This window comes from Arachis ipaensis, chromosome B08 (genome assembly GCF_000816755.2).
Source record: "Arachis ipaensis cultivar K30076 chromosome B08, Araip1.1, whole genome shotgun sequence".
Classification (NCBI taxonomy): Eukaryota; Viridiplantae; Streptophyta; class Magnoliopsida; order Fabales; family Fabaceae; genus Arachis; species Arachis ipaensis.
The window spans coordinates 92,001,650-92,010,866 of NC_029792.2; the positions used below are offsets into that span (position 1 = coordinate 92,001,650).

General features: G+C 32.9%; 1 long non-coding RNA gene across 1 annotated transcript; it reads left to right on the plus strand.

Moving 5' to 3' along the window:
* On the plus strand, positions 2,711-3,781 carry LOC110265626. Its single transcript, XR_002351786.1, has 2 exons — positions 2,711-2,749; positions 3,470-3,781. It is a non-coding gene; the product is annotated as an uncharacterized LOC110265626 (long non-coding RNA).

A 9,217-nucleotide genomic window follows, 5' to 3' on the forward strand; every position in this document is an offset into this window, starting at 1 on the left:
AATGGTGGTGGAGTGGTAGTTGGTGGTGGTGGTGGAGAAGGAGGTAATTATGTTGGTAGTGGTGAGGGTATTTTTGTCCAAAAAAATTAAAAGGACGATTTTAATACGAAAAAAAACGTTAAGAACGATTTTAAATCCAAAATTACAAGAGGAACGATTTCGATTCTGGCACAAAACTTTAGGGACCAAAATCGTACTTATCCCCTATAGATATATAGAGTATGATGTCAACAAAATTTTTAAAATTTTATTTTATCATATTTCAAATTGAATTAGTTCATATCTAATGTCAATTTGAAATGAATTTATTTAATTTCTTATCCAAATTTAATTAAAAATCAAATCGAAAAATAATAATAAAATATATTCTTAATTTATATTTAATATTTTTAATTATCATTTAATTATCGAAATAATAATTAAATAATTTTTAAACAAAAATTGCAATATATATTAGTGTGTGCTCTAATATATTCAATACTAAATAGATAATAAATTAGACATATTAAATTTACTAATAAAAAATATTATCTAAAAACACTCTTTAAATATTACAATATATATGATTTAGAACGAATTTCATAAAATTTATTAAATAAGAATTTGTACTTTTCTAACGTATAAGTATTTTATTTAAGAGTAAAGTGACAATTAGATCCTCGAAAAAGTTGACTTTGAATTAATTTGTCTTTGAAGAAAAAAAGTATCAATTAGGTCCTCTAAGATAGCAAACAGTGGACATATATGTTCTTCTGTTAATAAATAGTATGACATGAAACTGAATTGTCCATGTATTTCGTTATTTACCGTGGTGCATGTCTCGTTAATTACTATCACATCAGCAAGAAAACAATATAGTTTTAGACAGTGAAGTATTTATTAACTTTTAAATTTTCATATATTTTTTATCAATTGCTCTCTATTTATTACACATCCTATCAAAATAAGTGAATTTTTACTCCAAAAATTATTATCTACATGATTATCTTTTATAAATAGATATGTCCAGAATAATTAATAGTACATATAAATATCACCATTAGATTTTAATTGATGAATTGATAGAATGACATCATGTGTCCACCGTTTATTATCCTGAAAAATCAAATTAATACTTTTTTCTAGAGACTAATTTGTCTAAAATTAAAATCTTCAAAAACCTAATTGATACTTTACTCTTTATTTAAATCTATTTATTATATAAAAGAAGAGTTGCAAAACAGTAACACACGTCCAGATATCTCAACACCTGTCCAATTTTCTACTATTTTTGGCATTTCTCCAATCGACACCTGTCCTTATTGCTACTGATACAATCCTATCCTATATATACATTGGTAATTCAAACCTCGCCCTTTCTCTAGAATTTCAATCCTTTTCAAAAATCTCAGACCTGGTGTTAGGTTTTCGGGGACGACGTTTGTCCGGTGGGTTGAAGGGAGTGAATGTTGCAACAATCTCAAAACCACCGTCTAGCATAAAAAAACGAAAATGCTAGCTTTTGATTGGATGATTAGAGTAAACAAGGGATTGGAAACTCATTATGTCTGATGGAGAAAAGGAAATGAAGCAGCAATCTTTCTCCCAATTCTAAGGTACCCTTTTATCCATTGTGTTTAGCACTGCTAGAGCATCAGCAATCCCAAAACAATGGAAGAGTAATGGAGCATATTGCAATAATTTGAGCGGGATCGTAGCAAATTTTGGGCGCGGTTCTTCAAAAATTTTCAAATTTCAATCCTTTTCCTATCTATTTCTGGGTTTCTCTCTCCTTTATCCACAGAAATCAGAGTCACTATCTTCTCTTCGACCCTCTTTTTCTTTTTCTCCCTTCTCTGATCGTCCTCCTCATTTTTATCTTCATATCACCATCTGAAAATTATGGTAATTTTTTTCTTTCTCTTTCTCTTAATATATCCTCATTTTTATTCTTTTTAAACTGTGTATTTATGTTCTTATTAAGCTTCATGTGTTGCTGTTCATAGCAATAAACAAAGCACAAAGCAGAGTTTGAAGAAATATGAGTTTAGAGATCATTGGAAGCTTGGAATCGAGGAGGGTGTGAAGCCTCAGGTGTACAATGAAGAGCATGAGAACAAAGATCTTCAACAACGTGTCGCCACAGCAAGAAACAGAGATTACAGAACTGGCTGTCGGAAAAATAAAACGGCGATCGAATCTGCTGCACGTCACGCTCCTAAAGGAAGAAAAGATTCTTTCTTTCTTTTTTCTTCTTCGTCCAAATGCATATTGTTTCTACCGTTAGTTATCTATTCTGAGTCGGGTTAACACTATTGGACTTCAGTTTTCAACATTGGAGTTCTTTTCTTTTGCTGATTGCTTCAAGTATTAATTTTTTTTGTCGCTTTTTTTTTGCTGTTTAGGTTTGACACGTATACAAACGAGTTATAGCTTAAAGTGTTGTCGTAAATAGTTCTGTAATTCGTGGGTAAAAAGAGGTAAGCATAGGATTCTTGCAGAACTCAAGCGCCTCGATCTTGACAACAAATTACTTCGACTTCTTTCTTTCTTTCTTATAATTTTCATTTGCTTACTAGGTAAGTGGAATCTAATTTTGTTGCAACCAAAGTCCTTTGCAAATTCTTAATTGTTTGTTATCCATCAAACTTTCTTGCGAACCTTATTGCTATTCATTTTTTTTAAATTCATTTCTTGTGTTTTCTTAAACTATGCAGGAAAAATTGGAAGTGCTTGAGACATTAGATAATGTGTCAGTCATAAGCAGCGAGTAAGCTTTTCTTTGGGTAAAGAAGGAATCAGTAATTGCTGATATATGATATAAGAAGAATGATGAAATTGATTATGAGATCTACTAATTATTGTCTCAAATAGAAGTTCATGTGGTTCCTATTCTTATGAATTATTATGATATTAGTATGGCCTAACTTTGAGTTTGCTGCAAAACGTGGAAAGTACAAGTATAATTGTACCTTTTAACAAATGAATATTTGGTTTCATTGTTAAAGATTGTTCATGAAGGAAGGCTAAATTTGTTGTTTGCATTATCACTTGGATTCTTTAAATATGGGTTTGTGTCAAATTTATTAACTTCTTTTTATGTTATCCCAATTTGAAACATTGGGTAATCACTATAAGTTGTGCAGTATCAGTGAAAATACACGACTAAGATAATTAGCAACTAGATTGAAAATTTACTTGCCAAACATTATGTATTGTTACTTCTAAAATGAAGTTTCAACTGATAGTAAGCTAGAGGTCTTCAGGTACCAGTCTTTATTCAAAGAGTTGAAACATCATATATTTTTTTAGTACATCTATTTTTCTCCAGTTTAATCAAAATGGTTGACTACACTGTGCAAATGGAAAAGTTTACTATTTAATATTACTTAATAAAAGCATTAAACCTGAGCAATTCATACTAACTGTTCTCTTTTATTTTTCTATAAATTTAATTGAGGGTTTTTCTTTTCGGTTTCCAATTTACAAGGTGACGATGAACTCGATGAATATTACTTCCAAAAGAAGTACATTGAAGGTAATTCTACATTATAAATAAATAATAAAATTGGATCTTCTAAGTTTCTCCCTCTTCTTAACGAGGAGATAGTATTATCTCTTCCGTAAGAAATTATGCTTTCTCTATGTTAGGGAGATACAAAAAGATTCAAAATTTCTCATGTTTTAAGTTGTGTTTCAATCTCCACCATTAAAAGATAAACATTCAATTTTAATCAATGGCAAAGATTGAAATATGACAAACAACATGAAAAGACAATAGCATGAGAAGATCCGAATAAAGAAAAAAAAAAGAGAAGAAAAGGAAACAATAATGTGTACTAGAGTGTTCTGAGTGTAGCACCTATGATTCATGAACATCATGGTAGCAAAATCATTGAAAACATTTGAAGTGGTTATCTAGTCATCTTTGATATTTGCTTGATTTTTAGCATTTTGATTATTATTCCACCCTCAAGTTAGGACCTAAGAGGTGCCTTTTGGCATTATTTTACTTATTACTCCAATGCATGTTGGCATATATGGTTTAGATAGGAAAAATGAGATATTTTAATGGAGAAAATGGTAAATAAGGTACAGAGTTGTCAAAGATGTTGCCTCCTGATCCAATTTGTTCTTTGTTTCTTGATCTACATGTTAATAAATTTGAATTCTAAAATAATTTAGAGCATAGAAAATGCTATCTTTTATGACCAGCAAGTGGAACATTGACTGTGCGACTTGAACTATTTGTAGTTGCCAAGTCGAATAGAGATAGAGCTTCTTTGATTACTTGCTTTTTGGTATTACTTTTAGTGCTAAGGTTTCACATGGATTAAGGGTTACATTAGGTGTTTTCTTACTCATTTACTCTCTTGAGTGTTGTGCAGGTATAGTGGTTCATTTTTATTTGTGATTGAGAGGTTATTTTTGTGATGCAGATGGAGCATGAAAAATGTAATTTTGATGTCAATGATTATGGTAAGGAGAATGAGGAGGAACAAGAAAAAGAGGAAGAAAATGGTGAGGAGGGAACAGTTGATGAAGCTCAAAGAGGATCGAATAATAATGAAAAGGAATAACTTGAGAAAATATATAAGGATCTTCATCACCAGGAGCTGTAAGAATTATTAACCTTTTATTCTTAACCTTCAAATTAGTTTTGGACTTTCAGGTGAGGAGTTATTAGACTTTTTAGTATAATTTTTCAGGTATCATATTATTCATAGGTAATTTTCTAATTGGATTTATTACAGTCAAACTTTTGTTTCTAATTGAATTTCACAACTTCTAAGATTAACATGATCTTGGGTCTTCTTGAAATTTGTTATATGATCGTGCATTTTCTTTATTGTTATAATTACTGTTATATGATTTTCCAGTTCCTTGCAACATAAATACTCATTACGTAAAAAGAAAAAAAAAAGATAAACAGGCTATGCCATTACAACAATAGATATTTGTTATTGACAAAGGTAGGAAAGTAAAAGTAAGGACATCACAAACCACTTACAAAATAAAGAAACATACTTCAACAATATACAAGTACATCTCAAGATGAAAGGAAACCAGCTTCGGTTTCATCTTTTACATGAATCAGCTTTGGTTATCTTGGTCTTATATATCAATAATTCTTGCTGCATTGTTTATATTGTCTAAGTGAAAAAAAATCATAATTGATTCGCAGGTTCAAGTGTTCAACAACATGGCATCACATTATTATTAGAGCTTTTTTAGACCGAACCTGCTCTAATATGGCATAATGGATAACGTAGTTTTAATTCTACTTATTTTGTTTGGATTAACAATTTTAATTATGTTTATAATAGCATTGCTATAATTTGAAAATTCAATAGATATATAACTAATTTAGTATTTCATTATGGTAACATAACAATGGTAGGTGGTAGTAGTATGCAGTGAGAGTGGTTCCCACTTTCCAGCAACCAGTTGGGTCAAGATTGTAGTTGAAGATTTGAAGTTTATCTTAAAAGTCAGATTAGATGGGAAAGGAGATTTCAAAAGTCCAGAGAAGCAGGGGTGCCCCAGAGATGGAGGAAACATGATGGGAAAGAACAATGATCTTCAAGAATGTGCCACCACATCAACAAACAAAGATTGGAGAAGTGGCTGTCAGAATTCTAGAACGGCGATGGAATCTGCTGCATGCCACGCCTCTGAAAATAGGAAAAGATTCCTTCTTTCTTCTTCTTCCTCCAAATGCATACTATTTTTACTGTTAGTTATTTATTGAAAAGTGGGGTCAACACTATTGGGCTTCAGGTTTGAACATTAGTGTTCTTTTTTTTTTGCTGATTGCTTCAAGTATTCATTTTTTGTTGTTGTTGTTTGTTTTGCTGTTTAGGGTTTTAGACATATACAAATGAGTTGCAGCTTAAAGTGTTGTTGTAAATGATTCTGTATTTAGTAGGGAACACCTCTGAATCTCATCGTCAATTACCTGGTGGGTTGTTACCACGTCAAGGCAATTTTTTTATTAAATATATAAAGTAGAAGAGTATGATTTAGCTAGGTTGTTGGATCCTTTTTGTTTCATGCATCAAAGAGTGTTTATATCTTACTTTGCGTTACATGAAAAATATTATTTTTTTAATAGAAGGGTGCGGACAGATAACAATAACAAAAATTGTGCTAAAATTAATAGTGATTATTTCACCAAAATAACTTTTATGTCTCAATAATAAAAATCAAATTCACATTCTTATTTAATCGAATCCCACTACTAGTCACTAAACACGGTTCAATTTGGTCTAATCATGCTTGGTTTTTCTAATTTTATTTATTATGTATAGGAGAGGTTGGTGCAGGAGAATGCTTTGCTTTTGAACACTATCCGAAAGTTCTGCAAAGATGTTTTCTAAGGTGCAAATTATTAGTATATAATTTTGTCTTTGAATAATAATTATTAGTTCCTTAGTTACATTTAGCAATTTTATTAATGGGTTTAGGATACACATCCAATTCTAATTATCTCTCTCACCTGAGTCCTTCTCTCATCCATTCTCATATCCACTTTCTTCCCTTTGAATTCCAATTGCAGACTAGGTAACTGATAAACCACTATTTTATGGTTTATCTTGTGCTCAATTGAGTGGTTTTTATCAATTCTCCACTCACTTATTCATATGATTTGCACGGTTTTACAATTCCTTCCTTATTCTGTGATATATGTGAAAACATGTTTCCTGGGCCTTTAAATTGCTAATTTTAAACCTCTCTTATTACCATTCGATGCCTTGATATGTGTGTTAAGTGATTTCAGGGTTTATAGGGCAGGAATGATTTAGAGGATCGAAAGGAAGCATGCAAAAGTGGAAGGAATACAAGAAATTGAAGGAACTGCTAAAGCTGTCCAGCCTGACCTCTTGGTACTAAATCGATCATAACTTGAGCTACAGAGGTCCAAATGAGGCGGTTCCAGTTGCGTTGAAAAGCTAACATCCGGGGCTTCGCAATGATATATAATTTACCATCGCTGCCTCGAAGATAAGCGATGCGCACGCGTGGATCACGCGCACGTGTGACCTGGAGAAAATTCAATCCACGCGTACGCGTGGACGACACGTACGCGTGACTTTGCTGCGTGCTGGACGTATCAGAAATCGCTGGGGGCGATTTTTGGGCTGTTTTTGACCCAGTTTTTGGCCCAAAAAACACAGATTAGAGGCTATAAAGTGGGGGAATCCATTCATTTATGAGAACAACTCCATAATTCACAATTTTAGGTTTTAGATGTAGTTTTCTAGAGAGAGACTCTCTCCTCTCTCTCTTAGGTTTTAGAATTTAGGATTTCTCTTAGGTTAGGTTTACTTCTTCTCAATTCCAGGTTCAACGTTCCTTTACTTTAGTTTCTCTTCTACTTTTATTTATTCTATTACTTTAATTGTTTATTTTCCCAATTTGGTTTATGAAATCCATGTTAGATTTAATTTTCTTAATTTGAGGTATTTTGGATTTATGATTGCTTTATTCTATTTATGATATAAATAATTTGGATTTTTCCCCTCTTGGCTTTGGTTGAGTAATTGGTGACACTTGAGTTATCAAATTCCTTGTTGATTGAAAATTGGAATTTGCTGATTGATTTGGATCCCTCTAAAGCTAGTCTTTCCATAGGAGTTGACTAGGACTTGAGGAATCAAATTGATTAGTCCACTTGACTTTCCTTTATTTAGTAAGGGTTAACTAAGTGGGAGCAATAAACAATTCTCATCACAATTGATAAGGATAACTAGGATGAGATTTTCAGTTCTTATACATTGCAAGGGTTTTCATGATTATTAATTTACTTTCTTGCCAATTTATTTCCTTGTTCCCTATTTCAAAAACCCAAAAAGATACTTTTCCATAACCAATAATAAATCATACTTCCCTGCAATTCCTTGAGAGACGACATGAGGTTTAAATACTTCGGTTATTACTTTTTAGGGGTTTTGTTACTTGTGACAACCAAACTTTTGTGCGAAAGGATTCTTTGCTGGTTTAGAAACTATACTTACAACGTGATTATTTCTATGAAATTCTTTACTAGCAAATATCCTCTCGTCAAAAAATGGCGCCGTTGCCGGGAAATTGCAAACGTGTGCCTTATTATTGGTTATTGTAAATATTTGCTTTCTCGTTTCTTTATTAGTGTTTCTAGTTTTAGGAGTTTATTTTTATTAATTTTTATTAATTTTTATTTTCTTTAGCTACTATGAATTCTGACCCCTCTGGTTTCAAGTTTGGTTCCAATGTTGTTCCAATGAGAACAGGCATCAAGGTTGGAAGAATCAAAGATGGGAGGAGCCACAAGGATTTGATCAACCCTCTTGGCAACAACCCCCTCCAATGCGCTATAACCAACAACCATTCTGTGATGCATTGGTGCACGAAATTGTGATCATCAACAATGGCGCCAAAGACTTGAAGCTCTCAAACATGAATCACACTTTGTCACAATTCCGCACAACTAACCAGCAAGTGCACTGGGTCGTCCAAGTAATACCTTACGTGAGTAAGGGTCGATCCCACGGAGACTGTCGGCTTGAAGCAAGCTATGGTCATCTTGTAAATCTCAGTCAGGTGGATTCAAATGGTTATGGAGGATTGATAATTAAAAGATAAATAAAACATAAAGTAAAGATAGAGATACTTATGTAATTCATTGGTAGGAATTTCAGATAAGCGTATGAAGATGCTTTGTTCCTCTTGAACCTCTGCTTTCCTATTGCCTTCTTCCAATCATTCATACTCCTTTCCATGGCAAGCTTTATGTTAGGCATCACCGTTGTCAATGGCTACTTCCCGTCCTCTCAGTTAAAATGTTCTACACACGCTGTCACCGCACGGCTAATCATCTGTCGGTTCTCGATCATGTTGGAATAGGATCCATTGATCCTTTTGCGTCCGTCACACGCCCAACAATCGCGAGTTTGAAGCTCGTCACAGTCATCCCTTCCCAGATCCTACTCGGAATACCACAGACAAGGTTTAGACTTTCCGGATCTCAAGAATGACCGCCAATAATTCTAGCCTATACCACGAAGGTTCTAATCTTAGATTAGAAACCCAAGAGATACACATTCAAGCTTGTTTGCATGTAGAACGGAAGTGGTTGTCAGGCACGCGTTCATAGGTGAGAATGGTGATGAGTGTCACATAATCATCACATTCATCATGTTCTTGGGTGCGAATGAATATCTTGGAAAAGAAATAGACTTGGGTTTAATAGAAAAAC